This window comes from Pan paniscus, chromosome 15, assembly GCF_029289425.2.
Source record: "Pan paniscus chromosome 15, NHGRI_mPanPan1-v2.0_pri, whole genome shotgun sequence".
Taxonomy (NCBI): domain Eukaryota; kingdom Metazoa; phylum Chordata; class Mammalia; order Primates; family Hominidae; genus Pan; species Pan paniscus.
Genome location: NC_073264.2, coordinates 78,864,333 through 78,891,671, shown reverse-complemented (window position 1 = coordinate 78,891,671; position 27,339 = coordinate 78,864,333). Strand labels below are relative to the sequence as shown.

At 45.7% G+C, this 27,339-nt stretch overlaps 1 protein-coding gene across 4 annotated transcripts in view; it reads right to left on the bottom strand.

Moving 5' to 3' along the window:
• Window positions 1-4,303, bottom strand: part of ADCK1 (aarF domain containing kinase 1) — a 139,833-nt gene extending 135,530 nt beyond the window's left edge. For 2 of the 4 annotated variants that reach the window (XM_003808886.4, XM_003808887.4), the window contains exon 1: window positions 3,669-4,183. The gene's annotated coding sequence lies outside the window, so the exon portion shown is untranslated. Of the gene's footprint in view, window positions 1-3,668 lie in introns of all 4 variants that reach the window. The other 2 variants (XM_034937936.3, XM_008960989.4) reach the window with 2 other exon arrangements.
• Between the last annotated feature and the right edge of the window lie 23,036 nt (window positions 4,304-27,339).

Here is a 27,339-nt window from a genome sequence, read left to right as displayed (position 1 = left end):
GACTCCTGTTCACTAAAGTCCTTACTGCTGTTCTCAAGTAAATGCAACTGTTGCTGTGGGCAGAGACTGTGATTTCTGACCCAGTGCCAGGCATGTGGGAGGCACTGTTTGGAGCCCCCAAAATCAACAGGATGTCACAAGATCAACCAATGCCTCCCACTAGAAACAAGCCATTTCAGTCTATCAAATGTTTAGGAGAGCTGCAAAGCTGACATGGCTGTTTTATTGTCAAATCAATGACAAGAATGGAATCCATCTCGCTGGACCACAGGAAACACCCCAGTAGGTTATGAAAATGAAGCAACAGGAGAGTCTGGGACGTACAAATGGGAAGCTGATGGTCACACGAAATGTCTGTCCCCTTGACAGAACTAAATGGGAAACCAAGCACTTACTGTTCATCGGAGTCAGTGACTAGCTAGGCCTTTTCAGTTTCCATCCATTGGCAGCCCTCTCCCTATGCTACATTTCAGGACTAAAGGCCTGGAATCACCTCTCCCTGTTTGGTGCACAAATGAGAATTACCACAGAGAAAAGGCACTTAGGTCTCTAGTTCCATGAAAAGTGACCATGGCCTCCTCCCATTTCCTAGAGAGACTATTAGACCAATGAGCATTATTTCTTCTAGTCTGCCCCCAAAACTGAAAAAAGACCCAAAAATACCCTTGGAGAGACTGATAGGGTCTTCAGAAGAACCTGGTCCCTGATATGGATAGAAAGCACACAAAGTGGATGATACCATCATGCCTCAAGTCTGGAAAGATGCCAAAGACACCAAGTCAATAGCAAGGGACTGTGTGAAGTTGGCCTGAGCAGGTTTACAGTCTGCCCTCCCTAAGATAGTAATGTAGTCCAGGAACCAAATTGTATTTATTTATTTATTTTGAGATGAAGTCTCATTCTGTCGCCCAGGCTGGAGTGCAGTGGCGCAATCTCGGCTCACTGCAAGCTCCGCCTCCCGGGTTCCAGCCATTCTCCTGCCTCAGCCTCCCGAGTAGCTGGGACTACAGGCACCCGGCACCACGTCCAGCTAATTTTTTTGTATTTTTTTTAGTAGAGATGGTGTTTCACCATGTTAGCCAGGACGGTCTCGATCTCCTGACCTCGTGATCCGCCCGCCTTGGCTTCCCAAAGTGCTGGGATTACAGGCGTGAGCCACCGCGCCCAGCTAGGAACCAAATTTTAATCAAACTCCCTTTCCTAGTGTTTGATGCCCAAGCACTCAAGGTCCTTAAATCAATGTTGATTAAATAAAGGAATCCTGGGAGGCTGAAGCAAGAGAATTGCTGGAACCTGAGAGGCAGAGGCTGCAGTGAGCCAAGATCGTGCCACTGCACTCCAGCCTGGGCGACAGAGCAACACTCTGTCTCAAAAAATAAAAAAAGGAATCCCTGACTGTTGCCAAGGTCCCAGAATAGACAACAAAAATAATTCTCACCCAGGCAAGGAATAGAAATCCTCCATTCAGTTCATCCTAGGAAAGGCAGACTGAGGGAGAATAGGGCAAAGCCAGATGCAAAGAGCAAGCAGCAGGTAAGAGAAGAGAGTGAGCTTCCAATGGGAGAGCTACAGTACCAAGCACTTATTAGCTCATTAACTCACACAACCAGATTCCGAGGTGCATGCTATTAGAGCTTCAATCTATGGATAAGGAAGTGGTGTTTTAGAAAAGGTAGAAAACTTGGCCAAGGAGCTGGTAAGTGATGGAGGCAGAACTTGAATCCACGTATGACTGCTCCCACCAAGAGAGCAAAAAGTGCACAAGAACAAGCAGCTTGCTGGGCCCTGAAATAGGCCACTGGAGTCCCTGCAACATGGAAACCTTAACCCAGGAGGCATATTTAGTGAGTTACCCTGGTGAAGAAATGGATGGCTGACCCAACTAATTTTTTTTTTTTTAGACGGAGTCTTGCTCAGTCGCCCAAGCTGGAGTGCAGTGACACGATCTCGGCTCACTGCAGCCTCCGTCTCCCGGGTTCAAGCTGTTCTCCTCCTCAGCCTCCCAAGTAGCTGGGACTACAGGCACACACCACTACGCCCAGGTAATTTTTTTGTATTTTTGGTAGAGATGGGGTTTCACCATGTTGGCCAGGCTGGCATTGAACTCCTGACCTCAAGTGATTCGCCCACCTCAGCCTCCCAAAGTGCTGGGATTACAGGTGTGAGCCACCACACCTGGCCCCAACTAATATTCTTACAGGTCCTTTGTCTGACAAGAAAATGACTGCATATCAGAAAGTAAGAATATGCACACTCTTCTAGTACAGATCAAATCGCACATCCCTGAGGCCAGTTGAGAAATGGCCAAGCAAAGAATGACCCAATAAGGTAGAATATGATGTAACCAGGAAAAATGACAAGTATAGACTACATTAAAATCTGTATATAAATCAATACGGAGGGAGTTAACAGTGTACAAAGTAATATGCACATATTTACAATCACCAAAAAAGTAAAACTGGCAAATAAAGACAGAAAGACCCGTAACCAGGTGTGAAGAGATAGTGCTTTAAGTTCACAGGATTTTTTTTCCTATAAAGCAGTGGTACTCAACGTATGGTCCCCAGACCAACAGCAACTGCATCACTTGGGTGCATGTTAGAAACGCCAATTCTTGGTCCTCATACCAGACTTACAGAATCAGAAACTTTGGGGATGGGGTCCAGTACTGTGTGTTGTTACTAGCTCTCCAGGTGACTCTGGTGCATGCTAAAGTTTGAGAACCACTGTAGTAAGAAAATTATTTTATTTATTTTTCTTTTTTTCTTTTAATACAGACGGGAGTCTCACTATGTTGCCCAGCCTGGTGTTGAACTCCTGCCCTCAAGCAATCCTCCCATCTTGGCCTCCCAAAGTGCTGGGATTACAGGCATCAGCCACCACACCCAGCCCCAAGAAAATTATTAAATAAAACATATGAAGCCACAGATAAAGTCTAATTCACTTCAACTCTGCAAATATTTCTTGAGCACCTACTAAGTGCCAAGTATCATGGAGGTAATCAATAAATACTTGTTGAATGACTTTCTTGTTAGTAGAAAGTAAATGCCACTTAACCCTGGGAGAGGGCTGTTCTAGGTGTCTTATCTAAAGGTTGCTCTCCACACACACTGGCTGCTGTTAGCACATATCTACTGTGTGATCTGGAAGCCCAGGGCCCTGCAAGATGCTGGAGATAAGCAGCGGTCTGGGGCACGTTCGCAAGACCGGGTGGAGGGCCAGGATATGGGCATCGCCCCCTGCTCTTGCCCAGACCTCGCTCCAGCTCCAGCTGCTTCTGCCTCGGAACTCACAGGGCCACCAGGGGGTGAAGGCGTCTGGGTGAGCCACCTCCGGCCCTCCTCCAGCTCTGCCCACTCGGGTGCCTGCAAGACTGTGCCACTGAAGTGGACAGGTCACATGAAAGCCCACTGGTGTGCCAAACTGGAGAAGTCACTGCAGGGGGGCGGGGCAATGCGAGTCACCCGAGCCACGTGGCCGCGCGCCGGGCCCAGGTGACAAGGTCATGGGGCTGTCCCTCCCGGCGCCCAGGGCGGCTGCACAACCGGAGCAGAGGCCGACTCCCGGCGTGTCCATGCCGGTTCCCTCGCGCTCCAGGCGCGGTGCGGCCCTGCCAGGCTGGTCGGCCCGAGCTCTGCGCCGGCCTCCGGCGAGCTGCCCCTACTCACCCCGAGGGAAGCAGAGCCGCGGCGCCCGGCTTCCGGCCGCAACCCGGTAGCGGGGAATTAGCTGGGAACCGTGCGGGGACAGCCACCTGACTGCGCTTAGTGAAGCCGAGGCGCGCGCGGCCTGCCGGGACTTGTAGTTCCTGGTTCCCCACGCCGCGATCCCGCGGGCAGCACTGTGGAGGCACAGGGGTCTCGGGCTTACTCCGTTAGGTGGCCTTGTTGCTTTGCCAGGGCGACGGACTTGGAATCTTACTGAAATATTTTCTTCAAGACATTCTAACTACGTCCCAGGTTCGTGTTTAATGAAAGATGAAGTGGATTTGTAGATTTTTTTTTTTTTTTTTTTGAGACTGAGTCTCCCTCTGTCGCCCAAGCAGTACAGCTAATTTTTGTATTTTTTTTAGAGATGGGGTTTCACCATGTTGGCCAGGCCGGTCTCGAACTCCTGACCTCAAATGATCCGCCCGCCCAAAGTGCTGGGATTACAAGAGTGAGCCACTGCGCCCGACCTCGTAGATTTTATTCATTCATTCATTCATTCATTCATTCATTCATTTTGAGACAGAGTCTCACTCTGTCACCCAAGCTGGAGTGCAGTGGCCCATCTCGCCTCACTGCAACCTCCGCCTCCCGGGTTCAAGTGATTCTCCTGCCTCAGCCTCCTGAGTAGCTGGGATTACAGGAGTGTGCTACCACGCCCTGCTAATTTTTTGTATTTTTAGGAGAGACGGGGTTTCGCCATTTTGCCCAGGCTGGTCTTGAACTCCTGAACTCAGGCAATCCACCCGCCTTGACTTCACAAAGTGCTGGGATTACAAGCCTGAGCCACCTCACCGGGCCATAGATTTTAAATAAGATATTGGAACTAGTAGGTGAAGAAGAAATTTACTGACAATTGATGTATGCTGGCGGGGCGGTGGCTCACGCCTGTAATCCCAGCAGGCCAAGGCTAGCAGATCACCTGAGGTCAGGAGTTTGAGACCAACCTGACCAACATGGAGAAACCCCGTCCCTACTAATAATAGCAAAAATTAGCCAGGCCTAGTGGTGCATGCCTGTAATCCCAGCTACTCAGGAGGCTGAGGCACTAGAAACCCGGGAGGCAGAAGTTGTGGTGAGCCGAGGTCACGCCATTGCACTCCAGCCTAGACAACAACAGCGAAACTCCGTCTCAAAAATAATAATAATAATGCTGGCTGGGCAGGACGCAGTAGCTCACACCTGTAATCCCAGCACTTTGGGAGGCTGAGGCGGGCAGATCACCTGAGGCTAGGGGTTGGAGACCAGCCAGGCCGACATAGTGAAACCCCATTTCTACTAAAAATAGAAAAATTAAGCCGGGTGCGGTGGCTCATTCCTGTAATCCCAGCACTTTGGGAGGCCAAGGTGGGCGGACCACTTGAGGCCGGGAATTTGAGACCAGCCTGGCCAACATAGTGAAACCTGTCTCTGCTAAAAATACAAAAATTAGCCCGGTGTGGTGGTGCACGTCTGGAATTTCAGCTACTCAGGAAGCTGAGGCAGGAGAATCGCTTGAACCCGGGAGGCGGAGGTTGCAGTGAGCTGAGATCACGCCACTGCATTCCAGCCTGGGCCACAGAGTGAGACTCTGTCTCCAAAAAGAAAAAAAAGAAAAAGAAAAATTAGCCCAGCATAGTGGCGGGCACCTGTTATCCCAACTACTCGGGAGGCTGAGGTGGGAGAATTGCTTGAACCCGGGAGGTGGAGGTTGCAGTGAGCTGAGATTGGGCCACTGCACTCCAGCCTGGGCAACTCGTCTCAAAATAAATAAATAAATAAATATAATATGCTAGCTAATCTTAGTTATCTTTGGCCCTTATTCATTCATTCACTGATCTCCATTATCAAATGTTGACTTATAAGATGCACTTTGAAGACATGTATCAAAAACATTTCTCTTTTTTTTTTTGAGACAGGGTCTGGCTGTGTTGCCCAAGCTGGAGTGTAGAGGCTCCATCACTGTAGCCTCAACCTCCTGTCCTCAAGGTACCCTCCTGCCTCAGTCTGTGGAGTAGCTGGGACTACAAGCACATACTGCCACGCCTGGCTAAATTTTTTAATTTTTTTCTCAAGAAAAGCTGGGGGGTGTGGTCTCACTATATTGCCCAGGCTGGTCTCGAATTTCTGTGCTAAGCCATCCTCTGGCCTTGGCCTCCCAAAGTGCTGGGATTACAGGTGTGAGCCACCACGCCAGGCCTCAGACGTTTGTTTATTCTATAAACGTCTCTTGAGCTATTTTTTTCATGGGGGAATTAATCTATCAGTCCAATGCAGTTCCAATCAAATTTCCAACATAATTTTTTCTGGACCTTCACAAACTAATCAAAAGTGTGTATGAAAAAACAAAGGGCAGCGCAGTGGCTCGTGCCTGTAATCCCAGCACTTTGGGAGGCTAAGGCAGGTGGATCAGTTGAGGTCAGGAGTTCATCACCAGCCTGGCCAACATGGTAAAACCCCATCTCTACTAAAATACAAAAATTAGCCAGGCGTGGTGGTGCACACCTGTAATCCCAGCTACTCAGAAGGCTGTGGCAAGAGAATCCTTGAACCTGGGAGACAAATGTTGCAGTGAGCCAAGATCATACCACTGAATTCCAGCCTGGGTGACACAGCGAGACTTTGTCTCAAAAAAAAAAACAAAATACAAAAAACAAAAAAAACACCACTTTAAGGCAAAGCATAGCCAAAACACTCTTGAAGAAGAAAAATGTGTTTCAAGGACGCACCCTTCCATGTCAACATGTATTAAAAGCTATACAAATTAAGACCATGTGATATTGGAATAGGGAAAGGCAGAGGGGTAAATGGAACCACCTACAGAGCCCAAACATGCAGGCATCTATGAAATGAGGTATGGCTGGAATTATAGTTCAGTGAGGGAAGATAGAGTATTCAGTACATGGGCTGGAACAACCAGTTACCTGTTGGATCCCCTATGCAAAAACTAATTCAAGGTAGGTTAAAGACTTACAGGGGAAATTAAAGCATTTTAAAATTACAACTTTTTTTTTCTTCTTACTATCATTCCTCAAAATTATAACTTTTACAAGAAAAGAAAACATCCTTATGATCTCAGGGTAGGGTTTATTAAGTGCCATAATCACAAACTGTAAATAAAACTTTGATAAATTTAAACTACATTAAATTTAAGCACTTGTCTTTATTGAAAGGCAGCATAGACTGAGCACAGTGGCTTATCCCTGTAACCACGACAGTTTGGGAGGCCAAGGCAGGAGAATCGCTTGAAGCCGGGAGTTAGAGACCAGCCTGAGCAACATAGCCAGACCCTATGAGACTACAGAAAAATTAAAAATTAGCTGGGCATGGTGGCGCATGCCTGTAGTCCCAGCTACTCTGGAGGCCAGGGAGGGAGGATCTTGAGCCCAGGAGTTCAAGGCTGCAGTGAGCTTTGATGGGTCTTGCCACTGCACTCCAGCTGGGCAACAGAGAGAGAGCTAAACCCGGTCACTAAAAAAGAAAAAAAAAGATAATTGCAGCACAGAGGTAGCAGTAGTATAGAGTTAAATAACACAGCCCCCACCATCTAAAGTTTGCAATGTATAGGCATTAAGATAAGAAGATTAATAACTTCCAAATAATGTGAGAAGTGTTAAGATTGAGGTATGAACAAAGTGGCTTAGGAACAGAAAAAAGGGAGCATTAGGCCAGGTGCAGTGGCTCACACCTGTAATCCCAGCACTTAGGGAGGCCAAGGCAGGCAGATCACTTGAGGTCAGGAATTCCAGCCCAGCCTGGCCAACATGGTGAAACCCCGTCTCTACTAAAAATACAAAACTTAGCTGGGCGTGGTGTCACACGCCTGTAGCCCCGCTGCTCGAGAGGCTAAGGCAGGATACTCGCTTGAACCTAGGAGGCAGAGATTGCAGTGAGCAGAGATCATGTCACTGCACTCCAGCCTGGGTGACAGAGCAAGACTCCATCTCAAAAAATAATAATAAATTGAAAATAAAATAATAATAAGGGCCAGGCACAGTGGCTCATGCCTAAAATCCCAACTACTCAGGAGGCTCACGTGGGAAGATAACTTGAGCCCAGAAGGTCAAGGGTACAGTGAGCCATGATTGCACCACCACCGCATTCCAGCCTGGCTGACAGAGAAAAACCCAGTCTAAAAAAAAAATCACCTGGAGAGCTTTAAAAGTCTTCCTGGGCCATAGCTGGCACTAGCACCCCTTCAACTACTGGGAATGGGACTGAGTCATAGGTATTTTGTAGAGCTCCCTGTAGGATTTCAATGCACAGCTGAGGTTAAAAACCCCGATTTAGAGTCAAAGAATCTTGTTTGAACTGGGTGACTCACAGCAGGTTTTCTAATTTTGGCAGAGCTTTAGTTTCTGTCTTGATAAAATGGAGTTAATACTATTGTCAGTCCTACCTACCTCAAAGGGCTTGTGAGGATCAAGTGCAATGGTGCAAGTGCTTTGGAAGCTGAATGTTGCTGTTCAGAGGAGTGTCATGACACTGAGAAGAAAATCCAAACTCTTTGCCTGATGTGGGGAAAAGCAAGAGAGATCAGATTGTCACTGTGTCTGTGTAGAAAGAAATAGACATGGGAGACTCCATTTTGTTATGTACTAAGAAAAATTCTTCTGCCTTGAGATTCTGTGACCTTACCCCCAACCCCGTGCTCTCTGAAACATGTGCTGTGTCAAACTCAGGGTTAAATGGATTAAGGGCAGTGCAAGATGTGCTTTGTTAAACAGATGCTTGAAGGCAGCATGCTCCTTAAGAGTCATCACCACTCCCTAATCTCAAGTACCCAGGGACACAAACACTGCGGAAGGCCGCAGGGACCTCTGCCTAGGAAAGCCAGGTATTGTCCAAGGTTTCTCCCCATGTGACAGTCTGAAATATGGCCTCGTGGGAAGGGAAAGACCTGACCGTCCCCCAGCCCGACACCCGTAAAGGGTCTGTGCTGAGGAGGATTAGTATAAGAGGAAGGAATGCCTCTTGCAGTTGAGACAAGAGGAAGGCATCTGTCTCCTGCCCGTCCCTGGGCAATGGAATGTCTCGGTATAAAACCCGATTGTACGTTCCATCTACTGAGATAGGGAAAAACCGCCTTAGGGCTGGAGGTGGGACCCGCGGGCAGCAATACTGCTTTGTAAAGCATTGAGATGTTTATGTGTATGCATATCTAAAGCACAGCACTTAATCCTTTACCTTGTCTATGATGCAAAGACCTTTGTTCACGTGTTTGTCTGCTGACCCTCTCCCCACTATTGTCTTGTGACCCTGACACATCCCCCTCTGGGAGAAACACCCAAGAATGATCAATAAATACTAAGGGAACTCAGAGGCTGGTGGGATCCTCCATATGCTGAACGCTGGTCCCCCGGGTCCCCTTATTTCTTTCTCTATACTTTGTCTCTGTGTCTTTTTCTTTTCCAAGTCTCTCGTTCCACCTTACGAGAAACACCCACAGGTGTGGAGGGGCAACCCACCCCTTCAGCCTGACCCTCCTGGCTCCCCAGAGGCTGGCTCCACTCCCTCTCTCCAGCCTCATTTCCCACCCTTCTCTTCCCTGGCTCACTCCACTCCAACTGCATCAGCTTCCTTTCTGTTCTCAATCTGCCAAGCTGGCTGCTATCTGGGCAGCCGTTACACTTGCTATTCCTGCATATCTTCAATGGTCTGCTCCATCCTGGCAATTTGTTCTCTGTGCTAATGTTACCCTCCAGAGAGGTCATCCCCAATTACCCCTATCTCCCCACTCACCCCCACATTCCCTGAGACACACTCTACCTCCTTACACTGTTTTATTTATAAAATTTATTTAAAATCACTTATCAATACTTGAATTTTGTGGGGAGGGGGCAGTTTGGTACAGATGTTCTTTATCTTGGTGGACCTTATGTCCGAATATAAATGATTAAAGCTCAGATCATTTCTTCTTCATGTCTTCCCATGTTACAACAGTGGTACAGGCTTAATATGAAGAATCAAACTTGCTTTGTTGTTGTTGTTGTTGCTTTGTTGTTGTTGTTGTTATTGTTGTTTTTGAGACCGAGTCTCATTCTGTCACCCAGGCTGGAGTGCAACGGCACCATCTCGGCTCACTGCAACCTCTGCCTCCCCGGTTCAAGCGATTCTCCTGCCTCAGCCTCTCAAGTAGCTGGGATCACAGACACCTGCCACCACGCCCGCCTAATTTTTTGTATTTTTAGTAGAGACAGAGTTTCGCCATGCTGGCCAGGCTGGTCTCAAACTCCTGGCCTCAAATGATCCATCCGCTTTAGCCTCCCAAAGTGCTGGGATTACAGACATGAGCCACCACAGCCAGCTTATGATGTGAAGAGTCAGACTTGTATTTTCTTTTTTTTTTTTTTTGGAGATGGAGTCTCACTCTGTTGCCCAGGCTGGAGTGCATCGGCACAAACTCGGCTCACTGCAACTTCCGCCTCCCAAGTTCAAGTAATTCCCCTGCCTCAGCCTCCCGAGTAACTGGGATTACAGGCATGCACCACCATGCCTGGCTAATTTTTGTATTTTAGTCGAGACTGGGTTTCACCATGTTAGCCAGGCTGGTCTCAAACTCCTGACCTCAGGTGATCCGCCCGCCTCAGCCTCTCAAAGTGCTGGGATTACAGGTGTGAGCCACAGTGCCCAGCCTGAGAACAAGGATTTATCTGCCTCTGACTGCTGAGGAATCCCAGAAAAGGCACATCACCTAAGCCCTTCAGAGTTCTTATCTGTTATAGGGAAAGGAAAAATTCCATGTGAAAAACAGCTGATAAGGCCAGGAGCCATGGCTCATGCCTGTAATCCCAGCACTTTGGGAGGCAGAGGTAGAAGGTTAGCTTGAGCTTAGGAGTTTGAGACCAGCCTGGGCAACATAGGTGAGACCTTGTCTCTACTAAAAAAAAAATTAAAAGAAAAAAATGTTTAAAAGAACAACTGATATATTTCAATAAAGGTAAAAAGTATGGTTGGTTGGTTGGTTTTTTGAGACAGGGTCTTGTTGTATTGCCCAGGCTAGAATGCAGTGGCGCAATCATGCCGCGCTCACTACAGCCTTGACCTCCCAGGCTCAAGTAATCCTCCCACCTCAGCCTCCCAAGTAGCTGCAAAGACAGTGTCTCCCTATGTTGCCTAGACTGATCTTGAACCCCTGTGCTCAAGCCATCCTCCCTACTCAGCCTCCCAAAGTGCAGGCATGAGATGGAGTCTCGCTTTGTCATCCAGGCTGGAGTGCAGTGCGTGATGTTGGCTCACTGCAACCTCCACCTCCCAGGTTCAAGCGTTTCTCCTGCCTCAGCCTCCCAAGTAGCTGGGACTATAGGCACACACCACCATGCCTGACCTCAATCACAGCCATGTGAATTCTTTTTTTTTAGATGTGGTCTCTGTCGCCCAGGCTGGAGTAGTGCAATGGCACAATCTTGGTTCACTGCAACCTCCACCTCCCGGGCTCAAGAGATCCTCCCACCTCAGCCTCCCAAGTAGCTAGGACCACATACACACACCACAATGCCCAGCTAATTTTTTTTTTTTTTTGTATTTTTGATAGAGATGGTATTTCATCAAGTTTCCCAGGTGGGTCTCAAACTCCCGAGCTCAAGCAATCCACCTGCTTTGGCCTCCCTAAGTGCTGGGATTACAGGCATAAGCCACCTTGCCCAGCCAACCACATGAATTCTCTCTTTTTTTTTTTTTTTTTTGAGATGGAGTCGCGCTTTGTCATCCAGGCTGGAGTGCAGTGTGCAATGTCGGCTCACTGCAACCTCCACTTCCCAGGTTCAAGCGTTTCTCCTGCCTCAGCCTCCCAAGTAGCTGGGACTACAGGCACATACCATCACGCCTGGCTAATTTTTGTACTTTTAGTGGAGACAGGATTTCACCATGTTGGCCAGGCTAGTCTCAAACTCCTGACCTCAAGTGATCTGCTCACCTTAGCCTCCCAAAGTGCTGGGATTACAGACATGAGCCACCACACCCAGCCAAACCATGTGAATTCTTAACCAGAATTCTAAACTAATTTGGGGGGTAGAATATATATACATATATATATATATATATACACACACACACACACACATACATGCATATATATACACATACATGCATATACATACACACACACACATATTTGTTTACATCATATATATATATACACACACACCCCACATGTATACTGTTATTTATCATGCACTCATTATTGGCAGATGCTAGTCTAAGTGCTTTAAATATATCTTCTTATATAATCGTCATGAGATATGAGATAGACATCATTATTATCCTCATTTTACAGTTGAGCAAAATAAGGTGGAGGGTTAAATAACTTGTCCAAGACCATTCTGTAAGGATAGGGCTGGGATTCAGCCCCATGAGCCTGACTCCAGAGCCCACACTCTGAAATGGGCAGCCTACTCTGATCATAGATATATTTAGAGAAAGAATCATTTGAGGCAAATGTCTGGGGCCAAAGTAAACTATACCCTGAGGTCTTAACAGGAAATAGGTCAAGTGGCTCAGTAGTGATCCTTTATTACCAACCATTAATTGACTACAGCTCAAAACTAAGAAGCAGTATGGACTGGAAGTTAGGCAAGCTGGCTTCCAGTCCTGCCCATGCCACGAATTAGCAACTGACCTTGGACCAGTCCTTTCCCCTTCCTGGGCCTCAGGATCCTCTTTATAAAGTAAAGGAATTTTACAGGTAGAGCTCTAAGGGCACTTCCCACTCTCACATTCCATGATTCTTTGAGCCTGTAAACAATGTCCCACTTCCTGTAGAGTATGTCTCCACTCACCAAAAAAATGACACTGGGCCAGGTGTGGTGACTCACACTTGTAATCTTAGCACTTTGGGAGGCCAAGGAGGGTGGATCACTTGAGGCCAGGAGTTTGAGACCAGCCTGGGCAACATAGCAAAACCCCGTCTCTACTAAAAATACAAAAATTAGCTGGGTGTGGTGGTGCACTTATGTAGTCCCAGCTACTCGGGAGGCTGAGGGAGGAGAATCGCTTGAACCCGGGAGGCAAAGATTTCAGTGAGCTGAGATTGCATCACCGCACTCCAGCTTGGGCAACAGAGAGAGACTCCATCTCAAAAAAAAAAAAAAAGACACTGCTGTGGATGGCACAGGTGAGTCAGCCCCTGTGCTGAACACTCTCTGTATCTTCCCAGGTGCTCTCTCCACCCTTCCTTCCTGCCCTGTGCCTCAGGAGGCTGACCTGCAAGAGCTGCATCTCTAGGCTCCCCTACTCTCTGTCTTCTAGCTGGGTTTGGCCAGTGGTAGCATGAGCAGATGGGAAGGCAGAGGAGGGAGAGACCTGGATGTCTGTATATATACACACTCACACACCAGCTGCTGCTGCCCTTCCTGCTGGTGTTCGGGCAGTGGCTGGGTTTCCCTCCTGTCACAGCTCCTGTCTGGATGCTTCTGCCATACCCCCAGCTGTCATTGGGCTTCAGGAACACCATTCTCACACCATGTCCCTTTAAACCTAGGGGTGGTGATGGCTTCCTGCTGCTGCCAGTACCCGGTAGCTTCCCCATTGCTTGTTGGTTCCTTTAACTGCCCATAACTCTGCTAAGTAGTCCATTCATTGAATGTTCTGTTCTGCATGTAAACCCCTGAATGTGCCCTCTGTTTCCCATAGGATCCTTACTGCTACAGCCCCAGGAGGGATGGCTTTCCTCCTCGTCCTTGCTACCATGACACTGGAAATTCCTTCATGTGTCATGAGCCAAAACAGGAAACCTAGAGCTCCTTTAAGCATCCTATAGGCATCCCCACCAAGCCTTACCACTAGCAGAAGACCTAGAAATAAGCACTTTTAGGGCAAGAGAGCGGGAGTCTCCAACACCAATGTTTTATCAGCCAGAAGTCTAGAAAAACTTTTGAGAGAGGAAAACATGGAGTCAGTCTGGGCACAGTAGCTCACAATCCCAGCATTTTGGGAAGGGATTACAAGCCTCAGCCACTGTGCCCAGACTGACTCCAGCAGGAGAATTGCTTGAGCCCAGAAGTTCAAGACCAGCCTGGGCAACATGGTGAGAGCCCGTCTCATTAAAAAATAAAACAAGATTAACCATGTGTGGTGGCACACACCTGTAGTCCCAGCTACTTGGGAGGCTGAGGCAGGAGAATTGTTTGAGCCCAGGAGGTTGAAGCTGCAGTGAGCCAAGATTGCACCGCTGCACTCCAGCCTGAGTGACAGAGTGAGACCGTGTCTCAAAAAAAAAAAAAAAAAAAGGACTCACACACAAAGACCTGGGTTTGAATTCTGACTCAGCCACATACTGACTGAGACTACCTTCACCTTAGATTCTTCATCTATAAATTGGGAATAATTATATCTGCCTCTCAAGTTTGCTGCAAGGATTGAATAAGACAACCTACGTGAGCACTTAGCACAGTGCCTGGCACATACTAAATAGATGCCCAGTAAATGTTAATTCCCTTCCTATTAGGCAACTGGGAAGCCATGAAAGCAATTGGATGAGGTAAAGTGGCTTCCCCAGAAATACCATACCACCTCCTGCAGTTTTCCAGTGGAAGAGCCAGGCACTGGTATGGCAGCGGACCAAGGCGGAAAGAAAAGAACAACTCATCAGAAACCAGCCTTTTGTCAGAAAAAAAAAAAAATGCTCAAACCCAACTGCAGTGAGCAATTAGGGAACAATAGCTAAATACTTTCTATAATTAGAGAGAGAGGAACCATGGCAAGCGATCCAAGTGCCTTTGTCTGCACTGACCCTCTGCACCCAAAGAAGATCTTGGCCCACGTGGGACGGATCCTGGGGATCTTGGCATCTTTTTTAGTTTTTTTGAGAAATTAAATCTCACATCACCCTTCTGTTGCCAAGAAAGGAGATCAGGAAGTGGTGATGACCCTCTCATCAGAAAAGAAAGGCAAATGAAGATGTGACACATGCCAAGGGGGAATTCAATCCTGAAAGAGGAGGGGTCTTGCAATCTGCCCCGAGAGCTACTAACATGATGATGGCACAGGGAATGAGTTGGCCTCTCTGTAGGAGGAAGAGGCAAATCGTCTTTGGCATCCACCTTTTTTGCCAACATCTGAGGAGAAGTAAATCCTTACTTTTTTTTTTTTTTTTTTTTTTTTTTGGAGATGGAGTCTCATTCTGTCACCCAGGCTGAAAGTGCAGTGGCCTGATCTCGGCTCACTGCAACCTCTGCCTCCTGGGCTCAAGAGATTCTCCTGCCTCAGCCTCTGTCTCTAAATAAATAAATAAATACAGGAGATAGCCAAGAAGGAGGCACCAAGATCTGGCAAAATTCGTGAAGGTGATACCTGAATGACTAAACTTTGGAAAACATTACCAAGCTCAAATATGCTGTGACAGTCATACTCAAATAGGGTGATCTTTGGCAATGTCTGGAGACATTTGTGATTGTCATGACTTGGGAGATGCTACTGGCATCTAGTGGGCAGAGGTCAAGTGTGTTGTTGGACATCTTACAATGCACAGAACTGGCCTTCACAACAAAGAACTGTCCAGTTCCAAATGTCAGCAGTGTCACTGTGGAGAAACCCTGGTCAATCTATCAGGTGAAGTCCGAACCCAGACTTGCCATGAACATGACCTCCTTCCGGCTGGCCCGTCACCTATTTCATGCTGTCTGCCTCCTTGCTCCTTTGCTGGCCCTCCCCCTGCTCCCTTCCGTCTACTGCACACTCCAAATCTTGCCCAGCCTTTAAGGTCAACTTTGTGACTTTCTTTTTTTTATTTATTTTTTTATTTTTTTTGAGACGGAGTCTTGCTCTGTCGCCCAGGCTGGAGCGCAGTGGCGCGATCTCGGCTCACTGCAAGCTCCACCTCCCGGGTTCATGCCATTCTCCTGCCTCAGCCTCCTGAGTAGCTGGGACTACAGGCGCCCGCCACCCCGCCCGGCTAATTTTTTTTTGTATTTTTAGTAGAGACGGGGTTTCACCGTGTTAGCCAGGATGGTCTCGATCTCCTGACCTTGTGATCCACCCATCTCGGCCTCCCAAAGTGCTGGGATTACAGGCGTGAGCCATCGCGCCCAGCCGAACTCTGTGACTTTCTTCTAGCCACTCTAGCACACACTGATCTTGCATTGGTCAAAGCCTTTTTTTTTTTTGAGATGGAGTCTCGCTCTGTCACTCAGGCTGGAGTGCAGTGGCACAATCTTGGCTCACTGCAGCCTCCGCCTCCCAGATTCAAGCAATTCTCCTGCCTCAGCCTCCTGAGCAGCTGGGCTTACAGGCACCCACCACCACATCCAGCTAATTTTTGTATTTTTGGTAGAGACGGGGTTTCACCATGTTGGTCAGGCTGGTCTCAAACTCCTGACCTCGTGATCTGCTGCTGCCTCAGCCTCCCAAAGTGCTGGGATTACAGACATGAGCCACCGCGCCCAGCCAAAACCTTTTTTATTACTCAGCCATGATTACAGGCCTGGTTTTTTTTATTTATTTATTTATTTATTTTTTAGACGGAGTCTCTCATTACCCAGGCTGGAGTGCTGGAATGCAGTGGCGCAATCTCAGTTCACTGCAACCTCCACCTCCTGGGTTCAAGTGATTCTTGTGCCTCAGCCTCCATAGTAGCTAGGATTACCGGCGTGCACCACCACACTCAGCTAATTTTTGTATTTTTTAGTAGAGACAGGGTTTCACCAGGCTGGTCTTGAACTCCTGGCCTCAAGTGATCTGCCCACCTCAGCCTCCCAAAGTGCTGAGATTACAGGCATGAGCCACTGTGCCCAGCCTACACTGCTGCTTTTTTAACTGTAGGTTCTTAGAGCAGGATTCTGTTGGGTTTTTGTTTGTTTGTTTTTGGGTTTCTTTTTTGAAACAGAGTCTCACTGTTTCCCTGGCTGGAGTGCAGTGGCACAATCATGGCTTACTGCAGCCTCGACCCTCCAGGCTCAAGAGGTCCTCCAGCCTCAGCCTCCCAAGTAACTGGTACTACAGGCCAGCATCACCACACCCAGCTAATTTTCTTTTTGTAGAAATGGAATCTCCCAATGTTGTCCGGGCTGGTCTTGAACTCCTAGGCTCCAGTGATCCTCCCACCTCAGGAGTACTGATTATAGGCATGAGCCACTACGCCCAGCCAGTTCTGGTTGGTTGACCCCTGGGGAGCTTCCTAGGGATCACGAACTCCTCAAAATTGTATGTATTTGTTTAGATATATGTATCTTTCTAAGCATAGAATCATAGCAGCCAAATAAATGTTCGAAGGGGTCAATGAATAGTAAAACTCAGTCCTATATGTCAACAACTTTCACATTCATTTATTATGCAGCTAGTACCTAGCACAGTGCTACCCACACGTGAAGTTGGTTCCAGGAAAACAACCATTTGGAAGAATACATACGTGCATACATAAATGAACACATCCAATAAAATGTTTCCTGGGAGAAAAAGAAAGAAAAACAAAGAAAAAGACTGTAAAACAGTACTGGGAAATATTTCAGCTCCCCAATTCTCCTGTACAGATTTACTTCCTTAGTTTTCACATTTTTATAACTATGTATTTCATCAGACTTTTCACTCTCATAAACCAAAGTAGATTGTATTGAAGCTGAAAAACACATTTCTTCATTTTGATTGGTATTTACATTCCAAAAGACTGTCAATTAAATCCACCTTTATTCCTCCTGTATGCTTTTGTTTCAAACACTCAGAATCCAAGTAGTAGCTGTTTGTGAGGCTAAGAGAGAAAAGGAGACAGCCAGGCTTTTGTTTCTAAACCTGGTGAGCCTTTATTGCAGCACGATGCGCTGGCTTTCCAATCCAACCCTGGAGGTGGGTCATCCCATTTATGTCAGGGGCCCTGTTGCTTAGGTAAGGGGGTAAGATGCTAAGAGGATTTGCTTTCTTCTGCATGTTTCCCTATAAGGCTTTCAGGAAGATATTCTGTTTCTTCTTTTTTTTCCTTCTTTTTCAACCTGGATTTTAGTTTTAGGGGGTACATATGCAGGTTTGTTACCTGGGTATACTGCGTGATGCTGAGGTATGGGATATGAATGATCCCGTCACCCAGGTACCCAACAGTTTTTCAACCCTTGCCCCCTCTCTCCTCCCCCACTCTAGTAGTCTCCCGCATCTACCATTGTCATCCTAATGTCCATGAATATCTGATGTTTAGCTTCCACTTTCAGATGAGAATATGTGGTATTTGGTTTTTTGTTCCTGCCCTAATTCGTTTAGGATATTCTATTTCTTGGATATTGGAGTGCTGCAAACTGTTTTTTGGGGAGAAAACTAGATCAGTTTTGAAGTCTAGGATGCCTGCAATTCAGTTCTGTGAGAGGCAATGGAGAATAGTTGTTTTCACTCCATTGCCCCCTGCCCAGAAGGATCATTTATTGTGTATTTACTGTGTTCCAGGTATTGAGCCACAGTTAAGCACCAGGCTGTGTTCCAAGGATACTGATATAAATAAGATGATGTTCCTGCCCTACTGAGAAGCCCATAGTTCAGTAGTAGGCACATTATTTTTTGTTGTAATTGTGCAGTTAATTTAACAAGTGATGTGCAGTGTGAAGCAAAGTTAATGGGAGGCCATCATTTGGACTAGCCTCCTGCACTGGGCCCCATCAGACCAGGCCAAACCAGAATGGAGTCACATGTGCTAAGTGCCACACTGTGAAACTAAAACAGTCCAGTTTTCCTTAAAAAACAAAACAAAATAGGAGGGTCCAGCTGGGCATGGTGGTTCACTTCTGTAATCCCAGCACTTTGGAAGGCCAAGGTGGGGGACTTGCTTGAGGTCAGGAGTTCCAGACCAACCTGGCCAAAAAGCAAGACTCCATCTCTCTTTTAAAACAAAACAAAACAGAAGATTCCAGTCAACCGGAGTCAGCATAATAAAGTAATCACCTCTGTTTTAACTCTTTAAGGAAAGTAACTTGAAAACAACCAATCTACATTTTGTTCTCTGTTTTTGCTTCCTTTTTTTTTTTTTTTTTTTTGAGACAGGGTCTCACTCTATCACCCAGCCTGGAGTGCACTGGCACAATCTCAGCTCACTGCAACTTCTGTCTCCCAGGTTCAGGTGATTCTCCTGTCTCAGCCTCCCGAGTAGTTGGGACTACAGGCGTGCACCATCACACCCAGCTAATTTTTGTATTTTTGGTAGAGACGGGGTTTCGCCATGTTGGTCAGGTTGGTCTCGAACTCCTGAACTCAAGTGATCTGTCCGCCCTGGACTCCCAGAGTGCTGGTATTACAGGTGTGAGCCATCGCGCCTGGCCCGTTTTTGCTTTCTTCAGCCCTTTTCTACCTATAAAGCCAACCTCTCCTGCTCAGCTCATCAGAACTCTCATTACTCATTCTATTTTCTAGAATGAGGTGTTGGCTGATTCTATAATTGCAAATAAAAACCAATTAAGATCTTTAAACTAAATTTGTTGTAATTTTGTCTTTTAACAGTAGACATGTGTGTAAAGTAATGCTAGGAGTGGGTGTGAGCCCCTCTGTTCCTGTTACAATAAAGCACAATGGGGGGCGGTGGCTCATACCTGTAATACTAGCACTTTGGGAGGCCAAGGTGGGAGGATCACTTGAGCCTGGGAGATGGAGGCTACCATGAGCTGTGATCACGCCAGTGCACCACACAGCCTGGGCAACAGAGCCTTGTCTCAAAAATAAATAATTAATTTTTTAAAATAAAAATAAAAAATACAATGGAGCACAATGAAGTTCAGGATTCAGCAGCTGGGTTCCAGTGTGGACTCTCCCACTTGCTAGATGAGAGGCCCCAGGCAAGTGTCTGATGGTGTCTGCTACAAAAGGAGCAATTGCAATTCCTTTTAGAAGTCTGGAAGAATATACACCAACTTAAAATGAACATTGTCTCCGAGTGGTAAGATCACAAATTTTTTTTATTTTCTTTTGCTTGCTCCTATTTTTAAAAGTTTTCCATGGAAGAACAAAATCCTTTTAAATCAGAAAAAGAGAATGACCAATTTTTTTTTTCCTTTGAGACAGAGTATCACTCTGTCACCCAGGCTGGAGGGCAGTGGCGCGATCTCGGCTCACTGCAACCTCTGCTTCCTGGGTTCAAGCAATTCTCCTGCCTCAACCTCCCAAGTAGCTCAGATTACAGGCACACGCCACCACACCCAGCTAATTCTTGTATTTTTAGTAGAGACAGGGTTTTGCCATGTTGGCCAGGCTGGTCTTGAACTACTGACCTCAAGTGATCCACCTGCCTGAGCCTCCGAAAATGCTGGGATTACAGGCGTGAGCCACTGGGCCTGGCCGATAATCACTAAATTTTTAAAACATGGCTTAATCCTCAGAAATATGCTGCAAGATACACTCTTTTTCTTTTCTTTCTTTCTTTCTTTTTTTTTTTTTTTGTATTTTAGTAGAGATTTCTCCATGTTGGCCAGGCTGGTCTCAAACTCCTGGCCTCAAGTGATCCACCCGCCTCAGCCTCCCAAAGTGCCAGGATTACAAGCAGGAGCCACCGCGCCCAACCAAGATACACTCTTTTAAAGCATTTTCCCTCCTCTTCCCCTATTCACTCTCTCTCTTTCTATCAGTCTGTCTGGCAATGTTCCTCAAAGGTTAGTTTTTAGGACTACCTACTTCAAAATCATTTGGAAGGCTTACTAAAATACAAATTCCAAGCCCTACACCCAGATTCAAGTTGTCTGGAGTGGGACCCAGAAATCCGTACTTTTTTTTTTTTTTCTTTTTGAGACGGGGTTGCTCTATCGCCCAGGCTGGAGTGTGGTGGTACCATCACACCTCACCTAAGCCTCAACCCCCATCCTCAAGCGATCCTCCTACCTCAGCTTCCCAAGTAGCTGGGACCACAGGAGTGTGCCACCTAGCTAATTTTGTTTATTTTTTGTAAAGATGGGGTCCCCCTGTGTTGTCCAGGCTGGTCTCGAACTCCTGACCTCAGGTGATCCTCCTGCCTTGGCCTCCCAAAGTGCTGGGATTACAGGCGTGAGCCACCATTGCCTGGCCCAGACACCTATATTTTAACATGCTCCCTAAATGATTCTTTTCTGCACCATAAGCATGAGCAAATGAAGCATTCTATTTACACTAATTTTCCAGATAGCTAAGGCTTCCATATATGAAACTTTAAAAAACGTTTTACACATACCTCTAAAATAAGTTTGCTAAATAGAGTTTAAGATTTTCTTGGGGACTAAGGCTCGCATCCATGTGATGGTACGATATGATATTAAGACACATTCATTCCTTCAGGGCCTGTTAAGTTGTGAGACTATCTCCCCCTCACTAATGGGGTCTTGGGCTGCAATACCTTCATAGTTCTATCAGTTTTGTACTGTTATTCATTATCTAGTATCTGTTATTTCTTACTTTTAAAAATCATTCACTTACCACCTTATAGCATGCAAATTGCCCCACTAAAAGAAACCAGGGTCTCTTACAGAAATGAGTCATTCCATATCTGGGGATGGAAATGTACAACATGATCCTGGAATACCTTTTTTTTTTTTTTTTTGAGATGGAGTTTTGCTCTTGTTGGCCAGGCTGGAGTGCAATGGTGCAATCTCAGCTCACTGTCACCTCCTGGGTTCAAGCAATTCTCCTGCCTCAGCCTCCCAAGTAGCTGGGATTATAGCCGCCCACCACCAGGCCCAGCTAATTTTTTTGTATTTTTAGCAGGGACGGGGTTTCACCATGTTGGCCAGGCTGGTCTCAAACTCCTGACCTCAGGTGATCCACCAGCCTCGGCCTCCCAAATTGCTGGGATTACAGGCATGAGTCACCGCCCCCAGCCTGGAATACCTTTTATAGCAGAAAGCAGGGAAGCCATCAAAGACTACTGGGGTTGGTTTAAAAAGGACTCAGAAGCTAACATGGAGAAACTTCTACTTGCTAAAAGGAGGATAATTTGAGCATCAATAGGCTAAAAACATCACTGGATGAAAGCATATTAAGTGTATTTAACTCTGTGAGTTTATAATGTTACTAAAAAAATTTTATCAGTCACCACTGAAGCATGCTAGGAAAGCACCTAATTATTTTTAAAACTGGTCATTAAAGAGAAAGAATCAGGTATTTATTTTCTCTTTCCTTTGTGATCTCTTTCAAAGAGCACCTAAATAGTTGAAGAAAAAATTCTCTTGGAATATGGAGCATTCTAACTACTAAATGGAAAAGAAACAATAGAATAAGAACATCGCCAATTTGCAATCCCTAATGATGTATGGGTGTGACGATGATCATAAACAGTTGCTAACATCACAAGAAAGACCATCAGACACTGGATCCTTCAGATAGAAGTAAATGCTGCCCCTTGAGAAGTTTCTTCGTCCCTTCTCCCACTGTACTGCACAAACAAAACAAAAAACTCTGAGTCTGATCAAGCCTCTAGGTCTAACGAAGAATTTACAGGAAACAGACAGATGAGGGACATGTTAAACAACATCATGAGCTACAATTAACAAATCCAAGGCTATGGCAAACTAACAGGCAAATGACCCAATTTCTTCAACAAAATATTACATGAGAAAAAAGAGATGGAGGGGGAGCCTATAAGTAAAAGAGATAAAATATATAAAACACATAAAAACACAGTCAGGGCAATGTGAATATTATTTGGATATTTGATGATATTAAAGAATTAACTATTTTAAATTTAGGTGTGATCATGGTACTGTGGTTGTGGTTTTTAAAAAAGGAGCCCTTGGCCAGGTACAGTGGCTCATGCCTGTAATCCTAACACGTTGGGAGGTCAAGGCAGAAGGACTGCTTGAGCTCAGGAGTTTGAGACCAGCGTGGGCAACATAGCAAGATCCTATCTCAACAAAAAATTAAAAATTAGCCAGACGTGGTGGCACGAGCCTGTAGTCCCAGCTACTTGTGAGGCCAAAGCAGGAGGATTACTTGAGCCCAGGAGTTCAAGGCTGCAGTGAGCTATGATCGCACCACTATACTCCACCCTAAGCAAGAGTGAAACCCTGTCTCAAAAAAATATAAAAATAAAAAGGAGCCCTTATTGGTTAGAGAAACATGCCAAAATATTTACAAATGAAATATGATGTTTGATATTTGCTTTAAAATAATGTGAGTGAGGGAGAAGGAATATGACAGGCAAGATTGGCTTTGTGTTGACAATAATTAAAGCTGGGGCAAGTTCATCTCATTTTTCTCTTTAGCTTTGAAAATGTTTGAATTTTCTTTTCTTTTTTTTTTTTTTTTTTTTTTTTTTTTGAGAGGGTCTTGCTCTCTTGCTCAGGCTGGAGTGCAGTGGTGCAATCATAGCTCACTGCAGCCTTGACCTCCCAGGCTCAAGTGATCCTCCCACCTCAGCCTCCCAAGTAGCTGGAACTACAAGCATGGGCCACCACATTCATCTAATAAATTTTTTTATTTTTTGTTTTCTTTGTCTTTTTAAAATTTCTTTTCCTTTTTTTGTAGACAGTCTTGCTCTGTTGCCCAGGCTGGTCTTGTACTCCTAGGCTCAAGCAATCCTCCCACCTTGGCCTCTGATATGGTTAGGCTTTGTGTCCCCAACCAAATCTCACCTTGAATTGTAATCCCCATAATCCCCATAATCTCCAGGTGTCAAGGGAGAGACCAGGTAGAAGTATTTGAATCATGGGGCTCAACAAACAAACAAACAAAGAAAAAACTAGCCAGGCATGGTAGAGTGCACCTGTAGTTCCAGCTACCTAGGAGGCTGAGGTAGGATGTGGGAGGATCGCTTGAGCCCAAGAGGTCAAAGCTGCAGTTAGCTGTGATCACACCACTGCACTCCAGCCTGGGTGACAGAGCAAGACCATGTCTATTTTAAAAAAAAACCAAAAAAACTTCCAGAAGAGTAAGGTTTTGGGAAAAGAGGAATTCTACCTCACTACTGGTAGGAACAGAAGTGGATGTAGCCTTTCTGGAGAGCAGTTTGGTAGTACTAAACACCTGTAAATGTTTATATTCCTTTAATAAGTAATTCTACTTTTAAAAAAATCAGTGTTGTCTGAAAAAAAGATTTTCAAGAATGTGTATGGCAACAAATTTTTAGTGAAAATAGAGCACTGATTAAGTAAATGTTAGAAACTAAAATACCATTGCAAACATTAATAATAATATTTTAGAATTTTTAATGACTAGAAAAAAATACTATCTTAAGAAAGCAGGCCAGGTGCAGTGGCTCACACCTGTAATCCCAGCACTTTGGGAGGCCAAAGTGGGCAGATCACTTGAGGTCAGGAGTTCGAGACCAGCCTGGCCAACATGGCGAAAACTTGTCTGCACCAATAATACAAAAATTAGCCAGGTGTGGTGGTAGGCGCCTATAATCCCAGCTACTTGGAAGGCTGAGGCAGGAGAATTGCTTGAACCTGGGAGGTGGAGGCTGCAGTGAGCCGAGATTGAGACACTGCACTCCAGCCTGAGTGACAGATAGACTCCATATCAAAAAAAAAAAAAGAAAGAAAGCAGATTACAAAACAATATTCACAGCTGGATTTCTATTGCATATATTATTTAAAAGGCTCAAAGGATATACTATAAAATGATAATAGTGATTATCTCTGCAGAGTAGGATTATGGATAATTTAAATTTTCTTCTTGTACTTTTCTGAAAATTCCAAATGTCAATCGAAAACTTGTAGAACATTTTATCTATGAAAAAATGCAGGCTGCGTGTGGTGGCTCATGCCTGTAATCCCAGCACTTTAGGAGGCTGTATTACTCCAATTTCATGCTGCTATCAACCACTGCCTGAGTTGTTGTTATAAATTACTGGGTAATTTATAAAGGAAAGAGGTTTCATTGACTCACAGTTCAGCATGGCTGGGGTGGCCTCAGAAAACTTATAATCATGGCAGAAGGCAAAGGGGAAGCCAGACACCTTCTTCATAAGGTGGCAGGAAGGAGAAGTGCCAAGTGAAGGGGGAAGAACCCCTTATAAAACCATCAGATCTTGTGAGAACTCACTCACTATCATGAGAACAGCATGGGAGAAACGTTGTTTATAGAGATGGGGTCTCACTATGTTGACCAGGCTAGTTTTGAACTCCTGGGCTCAAACAAACCTCCTGCCTCAGCCTCCCAAAGTGCTAGGATTAAAGACATGACCCACAACGCCTGTCCTGGAAGTTTTTGTTTTTGTCTTTGTTATTGTTTTTTTGAAACAGCTCCCGGGCTGGAGTGCAGTAGCACTATCTCAGCTCATTGCAACCACTGCCTCCTGGGTTCAAGTCATTCTAGTGCCTCAGCCTCCCAAGTAGCTGGGATTACAGGCAGGTGCCACCACACCTGGCTAATTTTTTATTTTTAGTACACAGAGGGTTTCACCATGTTCACCAGGCTGGTCTCAAACTTCCGACCTCAGGTGATCCACCTGTCTTGGCCTCCCAAGGTGTTGAGATTATAGGCATGAGCCACCACACCCGGCCTCCTGGAAGTTTTACATTTGCTCTATTTAATAATAAGTTAAGGCCGGGCGCGGTGGCTCACGCCTGTAATCCCAGCACTTTGGGAGGCCGAGGAGGGTGGATCATGAGGTCAGGAGATGGAGACCATCTCCTGGCTAACAGGGTGAAACCCTGTCCTTACTAAAAATACAAAAAATTAGCCGGGCATGGTGGCAGATGCCTGTAGTCCCAGCTACTCAGGAGGCTGAGGCAGGAGAATGGCGTTAACCCGGGAGGCGGAGCTTGCAGTGAGCCGAGATCGTGCCACTGCACTCCAGCCTGGGCGACAGAGCGAGACTCCGTCTCAAAAAATAATAATAATAATAATAATTAGTTAAAAGACCAATTGATAAGTGTGCTGGAGCCAGTCAAGGCTACCTTTGAATTCCATTAACTGTGTGATACTGAGAGAGTTACTTAAGATCTCTGGACCTGTTTCCTCCTCTCTAAAAAGAGTAACACTGGGAGATCATGGCCATTGAATAAGATCACTAGTATAATGATATATTATCTGTAAATACCTTAGCACAGGGACTGGCTTTGTAATTGTTATCTATAACTATCAACACCAGCATTATTATATTATTATATCATTGTTGGCCCCCATAGAATAAAATTCATAGTTTTGTGACAGTTATTTTCCTTTTCACAAAGGGGTCTTTTTACTTGCTTCTGCAGCCAAGCCAGTATTTAAGATAGCTTATGGATAAGTTAGGATGCTTTCAGTGGTTGCAAATAACAGAAACCCCAAGTTAAACCGATATAACTGCAGCACTTAGGAGGTAAGAAGGACCCAGACATTGTCTGACTCTGTTCTTAGTGATTCTCTTGGCTCTGCCCTTCTGAGTGTTGTTTTCTTTTTTTTTTTCTTTTTTTTTTTTGAGATGGAATTTCACTCTTGTCGCCCAGGCTGGAGTGCAATGGCACAATCTCGGCTCACTGCAAGCTCTGCCTCCCAGGTTCACGCCATTCTCCTGCCTCAGTCTCCTGAGTAGCTGGAATTACAGGCGCCCACCACCACGCGCAGCTAATTTTTTGTATTTTTAGTAGAGATCGGGTCTCACTATGTTGGCCAGGCTGGTCTCAAACTCCTGACCTCATGATCTGCCCACCTCAGCCTCCCAAAGTGCTGGGATTACAGGCGTGAGCCACTGCTCCCAGCCTTTGTGTGTGTTTGTGTGTGTGTGTGTGTATGTGTGTGTGTATGTGGTGTATGATGGAGTTTCACTCTTGTCACCCAGGCTGGAGTGCAACGGCCCGATCTCAGTTCACTGCAATCTCCGCCTCCCAGGTTCAAGCAATTCTCCTTCCTCAGCCTCCCAAGTAGCTGGGATTACAGGTGTTAGCCACTATGCCCAGCTAATTTTTGTATTTTTAGTAGAGACGGGGTTTCACCATGTTTGTCAGGCTGGTCTGGAACTCCTGACCTCAGGTGATCCGCCTGCTTCAGCCTCCCAAAGTGCTGGGATTACAGGCATGAGCCCCTGCACCCGGCCGTGAGTGTTGTTTTCAACCCTATACTAATGTGCCTAGAATAAGGCAGCTGTTGACAGAACCTAAATCTACATGCTTTTCGTTCATGTCCAGGTGGAAAAAGAAAGAGTCCTGGCTCACTACCATTCAGTTAGATCTTGAGATTTCTACTGACTGGGAAAATGGTTTTGTTCCATTTTAGGGTTTTGTTTGTTTCTTTGTTTGTTTTTGGTGGAACTTAATTAGCAGATTCTAAAAAGGATCAAGACAAAACACTATTGAATAAGGAGAACAAGGTGGGAGGACTTCCTGTAAAAGGAACAAAATAAAGAGCCCTCAAACATATCAATACATGACACTTGCTACATGACACTTGCTACATGACAGAGGTGGCCTGCAGATGAGTGAGGAAAGAACAGGCTTTTTAATAAATGGTGCTGATAAAATTGAGCATCTATGTAGAAAAAATTGAAATTGCGCTCAGTCCTATATCAGATCGTGCACAATATTCAATTCCAGGTGGAAATGACCTAAGTGTAAAAGGAAAAACTATAAAGCTTTTACAAGATAAGACCTCAGGACAGGGAAGAATTTCTTGAACAAGACAAAAAGAGCACTAACTACAATGAAAAAGATTCATAAATTTGCTTACTTCTGAATTAAATTTTTTTGTTCATCAAAAGATACCACTGGGGCCAGGCACGGTGGCTCACACCTGTAATCCCAGCAATTTGGGAGGCCGAGGTGGGTGGATTGTTTAAGGTCTGGAGTTCGAGACCAGCCTGGCCAACATGGTGAAA